We start from the raw sequence: 14532 nt of genomic DNA, 5'->3' as shown, positions 1-14532 counted from the left end.
TCCAAAACTTGAGAAGAATAGAGAGTAAATCCAGAATATAACACATAGGTCCTCTATGTCAGCTTCTCGTAGAGTCCTTGTTCCCTTCTGAAACCTCATAAGCTGGGCTTCTACTTCTACTAATTATTGTTAGCATCCTGTTCCTCCAAACTCCTATCAGAATGAACCACTAATCTTTTCTATGGCTTTTGTAGCCCAGTTATGCAAACTCTTTCATGTTACTTCCATCAAACTAGTTCCAAAGGCCCATAAAGCACATAGTCAGGTATATTTTAGTTATAGCCCCACTTCTTCAGAAGCACTTTCCTTTATATTGCTGTTTCCTGTTTTATTTTTCATTGTGAACAAACCACAACAGAAGCAACTAAAGGAAGGAAGCTGCCATTTTGGCTCCCAGTCTGGAGAAATACCTATGATAGCAATGTCATGTCTACAGGGTCACAAGGCAGCTAATCACACTGCATATTCATCCAGGAAGCAAAGAGCAATGAATTTTTGTAGTCAATAACTTTTCCCCTTTATGCAATTTGGGACTCCAGCCTAGAAATTAGGGAGGACCACATTTAGGGCAAGTCTTCCTACTTCAATTAATCCAATTTAGAGAAGTCCTCAAACACATGCTCAGAGATTTGTACTTTCTGTGATTCTATAGCCTGTCAGCTTGATAATTATGAGTACCAACTATGATCTTCCTTCTACAGTGGATAACCAAGATATGGGCAGTCACCTAAAACTGTTCAGGAAAGTGTTTCCCCTTAGAGACAAGAAAGCATAAAATGAACCTCTTCATTCCCCAGCAGCCTGGATAAAATCATGCCCATCATCTTCCATTAATTTATGAGATACACAGCAAACTAGGGTGCTCTGTGTCTCATCATATCCTGGTTCCTTTGTGTGAGAGGATATAAGGAGATAATGAAGGGATTGAAAGTACTTATAGTCTAAATTCAGTCACTGAGCCTCCTCTTCTTTTCCTTTAACCAAGTCTTTCCCTTATGTCTGGCTCTGGATCCCTGTCTTATTCCTGATGCCAGAGACCCTCTCTTGCTCTTGTCTAGTAGAATTTGTTGCCATTGGTTGGTGCCATGCTGCCTATAAAGCCTTCCTGATCCTAATGTCCCTCCAAGCAGAAGCTGCCAAAGCTGGAATATTATGCTTAATAAAGGGATTAAAGGCCCCAAAATGCGGGTGTTACAGGACTAGGTAGTGTTGCTATACCTTGGGCTCCCTGATAGATCCTTTGTAAGAACCAAGTATGAGTAAATGGAAATGCCTCCTTCCTGCCATTAGTGAAGCCTGAAATAGAATTCCACAAAATAGTTCACAGTTGCTGCAGACAGGAATACTATCCAAACAGCCCAGCCCTGTCCATAGAAGGATTCTTGAAATTTGGGGCACTAAGGAAAATGAAAAATATCACAGTATAATAAAAGGGTTGTGACATTTATTTATATGATTTTTCTCATTTTCACATTTAATAGGCATGAGGGCCTTATAGGTTATGTGTTTTTATAATCATGAAAAAATCAACAAGAAATAAGACACATGAAAACTCTGCTGTCACACTGTAATATGATGTAAGAACTGCCCTTGCTATAACAACCACAGGTTTACAAACAAAACATGTTGGTGAAACAGGTTATTTTCAAATCAGCCAGTCAGGAGGAGTTGACACTCTGTGGTTATTTAAATAAGAAATGTCTCCCATAGTCTTATGTATAAGTTCCTCCCATAGGTTCCCAATTAGGAGCACAGTTTGTGAAAAATATGGAAGTTTTAGGAGGTAAAGACTTGCTGGAGAAAGTATGTCACTTGGGGCAGGATTTAAAGGTGTGTGCCTCACTTCACTTACAATTGCCTTTCTACTTCCAGTTTGTAGCTGAGATGTGATTTTTGTCTTCTTGTATCAACTGCCTGATCTATCTGTCTATCTATCTATCTATCTATCTATCTATCTATCTATCTATATCTATCTATCTATCTATCTATCTATCTATCTATAACACAGTATGACAAACTAAGATCTTACATAAGTTGCTTTCAGTCATGGGATATGATAGCAGCCACTGGAAAGTAGCTGAGAATATCCTCTGCAGCTGTCAGGGGTCAGGGTTCTAGTGCAAAGAGTACACTACAAGTCGTGCAAAAGTGCAAAGAGGCTTTAAGTGGACTTGGTATGTTTAAGGAATAGGAAGCTCATGCATCAAAGAAATATAGACGAAAACTGAGTCCTGTAACTTCAGTATCAATTACACACTACACATATTCATTTCCAAGTGTATAACACTCATACCTCAGTACTATGAAAGGCTTCCTCCCTGAAGTTCTGTCCAAATTTTATCTATGGAGAAAGAAGAAACACTTCACAGTTCAAAGAAGAGATGGCTCAGGCAAGTTCTTTAAGCAAAGACTAAAATGTCAGGAGTCCTCAAGGATAGGATGGATCTGAGGATCCCTATGATGCCACCAGGAGGAACATGTATCAAGTGAAGAGGACTGCAATCTTCACCTGAAACAAGAGAGCAGTGTACTCTACATCTTTCAAAGAGGAAGTAAGAGATAGCCATTACACAAGAGTTTACTTGTAAACTCCCTCATTTTGTAGGCATGTGTCTTGTGCAGGTCACCTTTCCTCTTAGAATTGTGTCTTCCTTTAAAGCAAGTATTATGCAAAAAGATTTTCCAGGTCTATTCATGTTAAATTCTGGAGTCTCCAGCTTTGTTTTCTAGGTGAGATAGAGGAAGAACAAGACTATGGAGAGATCAGATATTTGGGGACCAGCCTCCAGTGTTCTGCAATTTCTCAGAACTGGAACAGCAAAATTCAAGCCTTGAAAACAAATTAAAATCTGCTTTTTTCCCCCAGTACCAGCCACTGCCTTGGGGACCTCAGAAAATTAAAATCCATGTGTGTTCCCACTGGATTTATTTTTAATTCCTTAATGCAAATATCTGAGAAGAGAGGCTTAAGGCAAGTACTGGTAAAATTGAGAAATATAGCAACAACCTGTAAATCAAAGGCCCTCTCCCAGCAGGACATAGAAAGGATAATGTGTTGATATACTCTGAGAGTTGATGTGAGGCAGATAGGAATTATGTTGAATGACATGTGGACACACATGCATGAATACTCAAACACACACACACACACACACACACACACACACACACACTCTGTAAACATGCACATACACCTGTATGAGCATGTATACAGCCATGTATACTTTACCATTAAGATCCACAGGTGAAGAAACTAATTATCCTTCTATATACTTCTATTACTGAAATACTGCACTAATGAACAAACACTGTCACTTCAAAGCTATACACATTGTATCCATGCATATTTATCTTTTACAGCTGTATTTATACACCTCATAAGACATGTTTGTATGTCATATGAATGCAAACATACCTGTCCCCACACCTTTCTTCAGTTACTATATGTTTAAATAAGACATTGGGTCTATCTACTGAGAGAACGTAACTACAGCTCCTGGGTAACTATAGTAAAAATCATACTTGTCTAAAGAACTCAATGAGGGCTGGTTCTGGTAAGTATTAGCAAATTGTATCTGAGTCCAGGGAAATGTCCATGTCACATTAGAAAGCGCAAGATAATGATGATGTGGCACATAAAAGAAGCCAACTGCAGAATGAAAGTCGCATGCCTCTCAGTGTTTAAGGCACTGGGTCTAGGAGGCCTCTAGGGCTAGTTGCAAGGTCACCATAAAGACTAAATGGAGGGAGACTTTTCCCTCATACGGGGGCTGGGGGAAGCCAGCACCATATCCCTAGCAGGGACAAAGCACTGAAGTCTTAGGCTGAAGTAGGGCAGCAGGGCAGTGGAAGAAAGACTATGAGAAGCTCTAAAACCCTCTGAAAATGAAACACTTATATAAGTGTGTAAATTTTTTATGGAAAATGATAGATATAAACCCTGTTGGACTGAAAACGTGGAGTACAAAAGAAGTATAGATTGGCTGAAAATATTGGGAGGGAGGTTGGCAATATTATCTTTAAGTGAACAGGCTCATCAGGGTCCAGAGTGCACTCTCAGGGATGTCTTGATTCTTGTGTCCTGGAAAAAGGCATTGGACCATAAACCCGTAAAGAGTGATAGAAGCAGCGGCCATTAGAAAAAAGCCCTACCCTTGATGCACAATAAATTGGAACTTTTATATCCTCTCCACAGTATTCTGTTACATGTCAGCCTTTGTGGAAAGGGGCTTCCATTCTATTTCTCTCTACAGTGACTTTCTTCATATGCTAATTTTTACCTCAATCTATATTCTCCTGTGACAATGTGAAATAGCCATGTTTTTCAGAGTGTGAATTAGAACATATACTTGGATTGAAGAAATATGAAAGAATCAAAATGAACAGCAAAATAATTAGAGGACATAGTTAAAAAAATGAAACTTTCTGGAAAAAGATGATGAGACCAGCAAGGAGCACAGCGAAGTCAGAAGAAGTAACAGAGTTAGAAGAGCAATACCAACCTCAGAAAATTGATTGATACCTGGAACTGTTACAGATGATATATATGGTGATTGACAAAGGCCATGATATGCTTATTAAGTGACCTTGTCACACAGGCTTCTGGACTTGTGTCCTCACAATATCTCATCTTCTCAATTCATTCTAAAATTTAGCTCAACTATTGAACCTATAGAATCAAGAATCTTGAAAATGAATTTTCAATTTATTGTATTTGCTTGACTTGGCTTCAGAGAACAAACTGAGATGGGGCATTGAATGTATGTAATACTTGGCAGCATAGGGCATCTGTGTTGCATGAAATCATGGGATATTATTTGCCTTGTATAAGTTGAAAACTTATAAAATAGGGCTGGGAAGGAATCAGAAACAAAGAAAGAATAGCTTTCCTTGCTTTCCGTACAGCAGGAGTCTGTGATTACATCTGCTACATAGGGCAGAGGGCTTATGTTGTCATTTCCAACACTGCTTCATCTTGACCATGGCAGAATTATCTGTGACAGCACAAGAATCAGGACATCTCTCCAGGCAGCTGAGAAGGAGGGGCTTCTAATTGCTCTGGGTCTCAAAAGTCACAAAAACTCTCTTGGCTTGGGAAAAGGAGATCATTAATCCCCAAGACAGAAAATAAAATGAGCTTTCAAAATAATGAACAAAAATGCACTAGCAAACAATGATCTCATTGTGATATGATGTGCTCATATTGTGAAAAGACTCAATATTTTCTTCATAGAGATTTGAGCAATCCATATTTATTTAAAGGAAGTGTCAATCAAATCAGGGATCCAGGGGAGAAAGGAAGAAATATGTAAGAACAATATCTTAGGGGCACAGAGAACAGAATCTAAAAATTACATGGCCTGTGTTCATTTCATTTATTTCTGTATCCCTTATCCAAGGTGCTGTGTCTAGGTCTTTAATAAGCTTTGGTGGAATGGATTCATTAATAAAGTGATATTTTCAAATGTGTTTCCCTACCTAGAATGCCCTTCCCTTCCAAGTGGTTTTTTTTTTTTTTTTTTAGTCTTACTTGTATTTTATGTGTTGTCATAAATCACACATGAAGTATCAGTCCATGGTAGGAATCATCTCTGGCAATTCAGAACAAAACGTCTCTGCCATTCCCCTTAGTTCAGTCTTAGACTTCCTATAGCCACTGCAATTGAGTCATGGTTTTTAACAGCTTACTTGTTTCTGAGCATTCCATACGCAAAATCCATTTCTCGTTCTTTTTCAGTTATCCAGTATTCTTTGCACACAGTAGGATCACAGTGCATAGAAGTTGACAAACTGTTCCAAGAGACATTAAGCAGAAAATATACACCTCGATTAGTTACCAAAGGAACACAGTATAAAGGAGAGAGAAAGATGTAATGATAAATAAAGTTTATGAAAAATAATCAACCCTGTTAAGGTTTTTCTTTTACTGTTTATTGTAATGATAAGTTCAGACACCCAAGACCTGAAGTCTGCATGTTGTCCCTGTGACTCAGTCCCCAGTTAGTTGTTATTGATAAAGATGCCAATAGCGGGGAGAAAAGGTAGGTGCAGTTGAGGTTTCATGGGCTCAGAGAAAGAGAGGACCACAAGGAGGGAAGGAACAGGAAGAAACCACCATGAAAGAGAAGAACATGCAGCATGGAAACGGAGGGTCACCATGGGATAGCTGAGCCATAAAAACATGGCTATGGGCTGGCCAGTTAGAGATAAGAGCAGCCCAGGTGGAACATAGAAAATAGTAAGTGATAACTTGGGGTTATTGATAGGAAAGCAGATTCTAATAGCACGGAGGGTAGGCAGCTGCCCAGCTATTGTGATACCTAAGGTATATTGTAAATACAAAGGTTGTGTGTGTGTGTGTGTGTGTGTGTGTGTGTGTGTGTGTGTGTGTTTCATCCAGGAACATAGTCGAAGGTGAGGAAGAAGTCCTGCACCAGGATTTTAAATAATTATTACTATACTATCTAGTTGTGTGTTATCTGTTTTGCTGTTTTTTATTGACAGCATTGAGGAATCACACATTCCTTCTAAACCCATTATCATCAGTCGGCCATGATTCCTTCAGTAAAATATTTTGCCATGAAGTTACATATTTAAGAGGAAAAATGTGAAGGTGTTTTCTGCATTGTAGATAGGCCTCAAGTGGTTTTATATAATTGCTTTCCTAGCTCATGTGCGTGTGTGTTTGACTCTGTGTGTGTGTGTGTGTGTGTGTGTGTGTGTGTGTGTGTGTGTGTCTGTGTGTGTGTGTCTGTGTGTGTGTGGTATGTTTCTGGTCTCTTGAAGGACAGTCATGCTCCTCTCAGAACTGGTTGCGATGGAAGTCCCTCAAACAAAGGGAACTCTTTATGCAGCTAAGTAGGTCTTCTTCTAAGTTCCTCTGTTTTCTCCAAAACAAACATTTTGAAAATGTGTCATTGTGTTTACTCAAGAAAATACATATTTCTTCTACAAATCACATGAAAGGATCAAGTTTCAAATGTTCTCAGTACTTTCTCAGAAGAGTTAGTCATTCATGTAGTCAATCTTGTCCTTCACTTACAGAGAATCACTTTTAACTACAGTGTCGACTCAGCTCCCTTTATGGATCTAGTCTTGTTGACCTCCAGCCACTAAATTTCACACGCCTGCTCTCTGCCTTGACAACTTCTCATGTTCCATAACCAAGCTTCCCATGTGAGGCTTCTGCATGGCAGAGATCTCGCACCCCCTCCCACACACACCCCCAACTCCCAGGACTGAACATTAATGCTCGACTAATCATGCATCAGACTTGCATCATTCTACCAAATTATGTTATCTCCAGTTCCCTGTAAAATTAAGATCATGAAGGTCCATTTATTACTATTAGCTCCAAACTCCTCAGCCTGGCCTTAAAAGCCCTCTACAGATCTTTTAGGTGTCAGCCCAGGCTATCTCCTAAGATACCCTTCAAGAGTGCACAGTTGATTAAAGACTTTTATATTTATAAAACTGACTTTGTAATTGAAGAAAATACGTAATAAAAAAAAAGAAAAAAAAATTAAAAAAGAAACTGACTTTGACCTTCAAGTTCCATTCTCAGACCCAGTCATCTAGACTATATGGCCTTATTTCTCCAGTTTTTGTCTACATGGGGTCTTCAGTATCACATCCTGATAGTTAATTAGTATTATATAATGTTTCCTAAAGTCTGGGTGCTTATTGTCAGTAGTACCTTGACTCATTACGTGGTATTTCACAAACTAACCCAACACTGCTTTCATCCCTCACTCTGGCTCTAGAACTCCAGAGCTAGGTATAGTATCTAAGGACACTATAGAAAAAGCTAATAGTAATAAATGGACCTTCATGATCTTAATTTTACAGGGAACTGGAGATAATAGTTTTCTTAGAAAATGAGTTCAGGAAGTAGCTAAACCGAGGACACTAGACTAGAATCATATCTAAAGCTGAATATGGGACAACAAAATGTCAATGAAATGGTAAATCTTAAGGCAAAAAGACTTGGTAGATGTTTTTCAGGTATACTACACTGTCTGTCTAGATGAATTTTATGTTCAGTACAAAAATCATACCCAAGTCAACTTGAGACATAAGAGGAAAGAATTAGTTCCTAGACTTCAAAATCTTGGACTATTTCTGGCTTCTTATTTGGTATTCCTTCAATGTTTACCTCTATTCTTTGGAGCTACTATATGTTGTGTTTCCTTCTTTCTCTTTAATTCCTTGGAGAGAAAGCTCCAAACTCCTATCCAGTATCCAAAAGAGAGATTGTCTCATTCAAATACATGAAAGAAAATTATCATAAAAAGCATTCTGCATGTCTTTTGTCTTATGATCTTGGGCTTTCGTGGCACTCTGTGACCCAGTGTTGTGATGGACAGGATGCAGACACAGGACTCCCAGTCTTGCTACTTTCTCAGTTAGATTAATTAGGTTCTGTCCTCATCTGAATTAAGCACCAGAGAAATAGAAAGAAAATACCAGGAAAAAAGATTAGGCAACAGGACAACCAGTTCTTCTGGGGGAGGAGCATTCTCAGTGACTCTAGTCAAAATGTATTAATTCATCATCCTGAACTTTGAGAAGTTATGGGTGATGGTGAAACAGAGAAATATCATTTCTTTTCTCACTCAATCATAAGGAGCATACATTCAATAACATGTTTATATGCTAAACCTTCTACATCCTACTTACATGAATTTTCCAGAGGAGAATTATTTGGTAAAAAGTTGGAAGTTGGAAGCTAAAGAGATGACTTAGAGGTTAAGAGTAGTTGTAGCTCTTTCAGAAGTCCCAGGACTAGTTCACAGTACCAACATGGTAGCTGACAGCCATCTGTAACTCCAGCTCCAGGAACCTAAGACTATTTCTCTGACCTCCATTGGGCACCAGGCATACATGTAGTGCACATACATATAATACAGGCAAAACACTCAGACATATGCAATAAAATAGGTAAAGTGAACAAAGCACTGTAAGCTGGGGACTATGGGAAATAATCAAGTGTAGTCTAGAAAAAGAAGGTAGGAGACATCATTACATAAAGACTGATTTTAGATTTTAGAAGACTTAAAAGGGGAAAGAAATCTTCATATCCATTCAGACAGGACTGTTTTCCCGTCAGTTCACTCTATGTCAACTGCTGTCCTATAACTTCCTTAAGGAACAGTTGCCATGGTCAGCCCTCCGTCTAGATAGCCCTTAATGAGAATATCCAACGCCTTTCCCTGTTTTTTTCCAGGGATCCAAATTCAGGCTTCTTCCTGTGCCACCCTCCCTAGCACCCTACAGCATCTTCTCTGTACTCCAATATAAATGATTCTTTAAGGCCCTAGCAACATATCCTACCCAATAACAATTTCTCCTAGGATTCTTATTTCTGATAACTTTCTCCCTCGCACAAACTATATTGTATGCTGTTTATTCCCCTATAAAAGCAGCCGGCATCAAATTCATATGTGTGGGAGTTGTTTATATGTGTATCTCTCTTCCTCAATAGACTGTCATTTCCCACAGGTCTGGAGTTGCTTTCTCATCTTCGTAGTCTCACAATTTCAAATACTGTCCTTTGAACTGAACAAATGTTTTCCAGATTGCTGAATCCAATTGTGCTAGATTCTTGCAAGACATTTTTCAAAAGTTCTGTATTAAGTGCTATGCTACTTCCAACCTAGAAATAAAAATCTCACAGTTTAGGAAAGATTTAAGGGGTCTATTAATGACCATTTCTTCTCTCTGCCCATGTTCTAAACTAGTTAAACCATCAAACAGAGATTTCAAGCATCTTTATAATTGACAAAAATTGAAGTGAAGAAATCAAAAAGACATACACAAAGAAAAATCTTCCTAACTCTGAACATTGGCCTGAAGTCTTCCTAGAATAGTTACTTCTTAAAAGTAATCGCATGGTGCACTGGTCCTTGCTTCTTATAAAGAGACAGCGTTCCTAAGAAGGTAGAACTACATATGCTCTACCATGTCCCATGCTTATACCTCCTCTCACAAAGGCCAAGAGAGGAGTGAAAAATGCATTAAGTATGTCTCCAAAGAAAATCTACCCAGTGAGAAACAACTATAAGGATTGGGATGCATTTTCAACACATCTTTCTCTTCTTTAGTCAAGAAATCAATCACCATCTGCATCTTATACTTTGCTTGAAATTAGAACTTTGGATACAGCTATGAATTATGGGAGCACAATTAGAGCATCCCCAAGCCTCAAATTCCGCAGTGGTGAGAAGAACAAAACTACATGATTCAGAAAGTGAGAACACCTGGGGGTTCCATAAAAGCCATCCATACTGAGAAGTCCTCGAACACCCCTGAAGCAGTGGCAATGGATCTAGATGGTATCTAATGTGTACCCTTTCTTTCTCTGTCTCCCACTGCAAACTAACTCAGTCCTTTGTGTATAACAAACATCTAGAACAAGGACTCTTTAAGATCTTGGCTAAAAATAACATAGACAACATAGAACTTTCTAGAAATGCAGGTCTTCAACTTTGCTTCAGAACTAGGCTTGGGCTCACAGAAGTGTTATACCGTCTTCCAGGACCTGGTTGGGATGAACTACTGGCAAGACATCACTTAAGTGTAAAAGTGTACACTGAGATGTAGAGAAAAAGTCTCAATTTTATCACCTTAGCCCATAAAAACACCCTGGCCTGAAAACAGGTTCAAAATCAAGATGTTTGTGTCACTTTTACAGCAAGACCAGCTTTTCCACAGCTTCTGTTGGCCTTCAATTATAAATCCACAAAATGGAAGGACTAGAATGTATCCAGCCTTTCTAAATTAGCTGCCTAGTCTATTTGTGTGCTCCTCACGTTATATGCCACTGTTCTAAAAATTGTGTGGTCCAGCAGCCAACATCTGAAAATACACTGTGGGCTCTTGGAAACCAGGATTACATGCACATAGGAGGTAGAACACCAGGCATACAAATTTCTGTATGCAATACCTTTAATTTTTTTCTCTAACTCAGTTCAATCTAAATAAGATAAAACCCAGCTAAATCTGGACACAGACAAAAATGTGTACCGATTAAGAGACAGGTGCCCTGTGATGCAATATCTTTAAACAAAGCACTGAAATTGTATGAGTATTTGGGAAGGGATTTATTGTCTAACCAAAGTTCTATAGGGAAAATATTATTGAAATGGGATACACATTTCAACTGAGCCCTTGTCCTCAGCAAGGACTTGGCAGTGTCATAACTTAGGTGCCTGCCATAAGTTATTCCCTTGTTCGTTGGCAAAGGCAGATCACCACCACTAACAGAAGTCTCTGAGGTCATTCTTGAATACTCAAGAAGAAAACTACTGCTTCTTTGCCAACCTGGGACATGTAAATCTATAAAGCTGACTGCTCCTCCCTGGATAGGTTTATCTTCTGAAGACTGCTGCAGCCAGCCACCTCAAGGCTAAAGCTTTTAGATTCACTAGGTTCAATCCAAGGAAATAGAAGAATATTACATTGACACTAATATGGGTCTAATTAAACACTATCATTTCTGTTTCAGTATTCTTCCTTCATTCAGAGAAATCATTATTTGTAAACAAAAATGATTATTTGTAAAGTTTTAGAAAGAAGAAAACCAGTGATACATTCTGAATAGTGTAAAATGTACTGTAAGTAATTTCTAAGAGCCTAATATCTGTGACCCTGAAGCCAAAAATAAAAATTCTTGTTTCTTCTGCTGTCTTTTTTTTGTTTCATTGTATTTATACCATGAGGCAATAAGCATATGAGTAAAATAAGTATGTACTAATCAATGTAATGATTAGGTAATCTTTCAGAATTTTATTCTAAGATTATTCAAGTATAGAATCACTTATTGTTTAAGATCATAGTACAACATTGATATTAAAGTATTCTCATCATATTTTTGTTTAGGGGAGCCTTAAAAATGTTGTGTGCCAGGACAATACGTGACAAGATGGTATTCTAACAATAGTAAATAACTATTTTCGGTATTTACAATAAAAATTACAGTCATGTAGTGGGATCTTATAGGGGAAGTTTTTCGGTGTACCTCTAAGGCTAATAAATGATTTAATTCATTTTCTTTTTTTGGTGTTCAACAAATTAAAGTTTATTAAATATAGAAAACTGAACATTTTCCAGTAAACATCATTTACTTTCTTGCAGTATACCAGAATAATGACATTCACTTAGAAGATGAAACTGAGCCTTTCAAGGCTGGACTTATCAGACATCAGAGGAAGTACTGCAGACAACAGTGTTTAAGATATGCTTAGGATATTCTTACTTTAGTATGAATAAAATCCCTAAGAATTGGCTAGGACTTAGCAACAATTTTATGCATACCTTCCAGTAACTAAATCTTATACAAAGTTCCAACAATGGTAATTGTGAGATATAGACCTTTACAAAATGATAGGATTGTGCTTAAATCGAGAGACAGTTAAGATTTCCTCATCTAAACAGATGGAACTCTGTTTAGTAAGGCATACTGTGTTGGACCACTGCTTAGTATATGAACCCAGTCACATCTCTGCATACTTTGATAGCCCTGCTTGGCTTGAGAGGATCTTATACTGCATTATGACATACAAAGCCAAGCCCTACTTTATGGAAGAGTTAAACTGCCCAGGTGTGAATAGTTCCACTTGTGACTGAGCAGACCCCACTCATTGTGGGAAGACTACTTAATATTCTGAAAGCCACAGTGTAGCTGTAGCTGGCTCTTCAGGGAACTTAATCATGACTTTAAGGGTGAAGATGGCCTCTTGGGCAGGTTCCATCATTTGAGTTGTCAAAGTCAGCTGTGGTCCACTCTTGTCCAGCACTCCCAGTGCTCAAAAGGCTGATGGAGGATCACAGGTTGGAGGATAGCTTGGACTATGTAGCAAGACTTTATCTTGTGGGGAAGGGAGGGACAAAAAAACTCCACACAACCCAATCTAAGTCCTTCCACAACCTAGGGGACTAGGGGAAGGAAGTTGGCATTTTAAACAAGTGTCTCTTTCTGTCTCTCCTAGTCTTCCTTCTCTGAGTTTGCTATGTAGGCCAGGCTACCTCAGACTTCCAAGTTCTGGGATTATAGGTTTGCACTTCCATATTCAGCTAAGTGGCTTTTTCAAGTTTAACAAACCTGCTTTAAAGTTTCTGAAATGGTTGACTAGTACAAGATTTTAAATGTAGCAATGGAAAGCAATGGTGCATCATCTGGTCCAGTCGTTTGAAGTCCACTGTGTGTAGGAAGAAGACATCCATCATTCAGCTTTGGTGACAGACTTCCAATAGTGAAGTACCATTGCTGTTACCCATATAACCAAAGCCAACATGATCACAAAACGTATAAGAATTGTCAAGTCATTGGTGGTCATTAAAGTTGTTATTATTCTTGTTGCACAGGTATGGGCAGAGAGACCCCAAGGTAGTGCACTCACAGCTCCCGATTCTTGTGCCTTTCACAAATACTGGAGCTGGGCAAACTTACTGGATGCACTAATGACTGTGCACAAGTTCATGGCCAAGTTGACAATCCATTTCTACAGGCGGAGGATGAACCAAGAAGACACAAATACAGCCATGTAGGGTAAGGCTTGCTTCACATTCCCATTGAAATGAAAGACGAAGTGCAGGAGGACACTGTCTTGTGCGATGAGAATGGGATATTCCAGATAGGTGAGCAGTGGGTTCCCATAGTAATGCTGATAATGAAGAAAGACCAGGAACCCCACCAGCTCCAAAAGTAAACTAGGGAGGCCGATGCCCTGCACACTGCGCACTGCCAGCTGCGCGTAGATCTGCGGCAGCTTGAGTGCAGCGCACATGCCCAGCGTGCTCCAGTTGCAGAACCATAGCAGCCCGGCCTCCATTCTGCTTTCAGGCGTCTCATTTTCTATAAATATGAAAACCTCCAACTGCTGGTTCTTAGGCAGTAAGGGAAATAAAGGAGACATACAGTGACAGAAGACATTAAAAATGGAAAACCCAGATTTAAAATAATGACAATATAGTATTAGATGCTGGTACAACAGAGAATGTTCACATAATGCAGGACTGTTCCTTAGAGGAGAAAGAGATTAGACTAGATAATTTGTCTTTATTAAATTTGTAAATTGTGCAATGTAATGGGATTTGTTACGATCTTTGCGTGCATTATGTCAGTATTTTGTTCTTCATCATTCCCACCACCTTGTACTCTCTCCTACTTGACATGACAACCTCTAGCTGATCACCTTCCTGACCTAAATATGCCTCAATTCTGCTTTCACTTCATATGGTATATTAGCCTCTCCTTCCCCCACACTTCCTCCTTGGAGATTACTCTCTCCCCTCTCATGGCATTTATTACACTTTCATAAGCTACCCACACACGCATGCGCGCGCGCGCGTGTGTGTGTGTGTGTGTGTGCATTGTTTACATTCCACATAGATGACAACAAAATTTCATAGTCTGTGTATGGCTCATATCACTTAGCATAGCAATCTCCAGTTACCTTCTTTTTCTTGAAAATTTCATGACTTCATTTTTCTTTACATATGAATAAAATTTCATTGTGTATATGTATCATA

The 14532-nt window shown here is 38.8% G+C and overlaps 1 pseudogene; it reads right to left on the bottom strand.

Moving 5' to 3' along the window:
* Window positions 12060-13847, bottom strand: Gm5046 (predicted gene 5046; annotated as a pseudogene).

The sequence above is a fragment of the Mus musculus genome, chromosome 15, assembly GCF_000001635.26.
Source record: "Mus musculus strain C57BL/6J chromosome 15, GRCm38.p6 C57BL/6J".
NCBI classification, from domain to species: domain Eukaryota; kingdom Metazoa; phylum Chordata; class Mammalia; order Rodentia; family Muridae; genus Mus; species Mus musculus.
The sequence above is the reverse complement of the archived record's forward strand: the minus strand, read 5'-3'. Positions and strand labels throughout refer to the sequence as shown.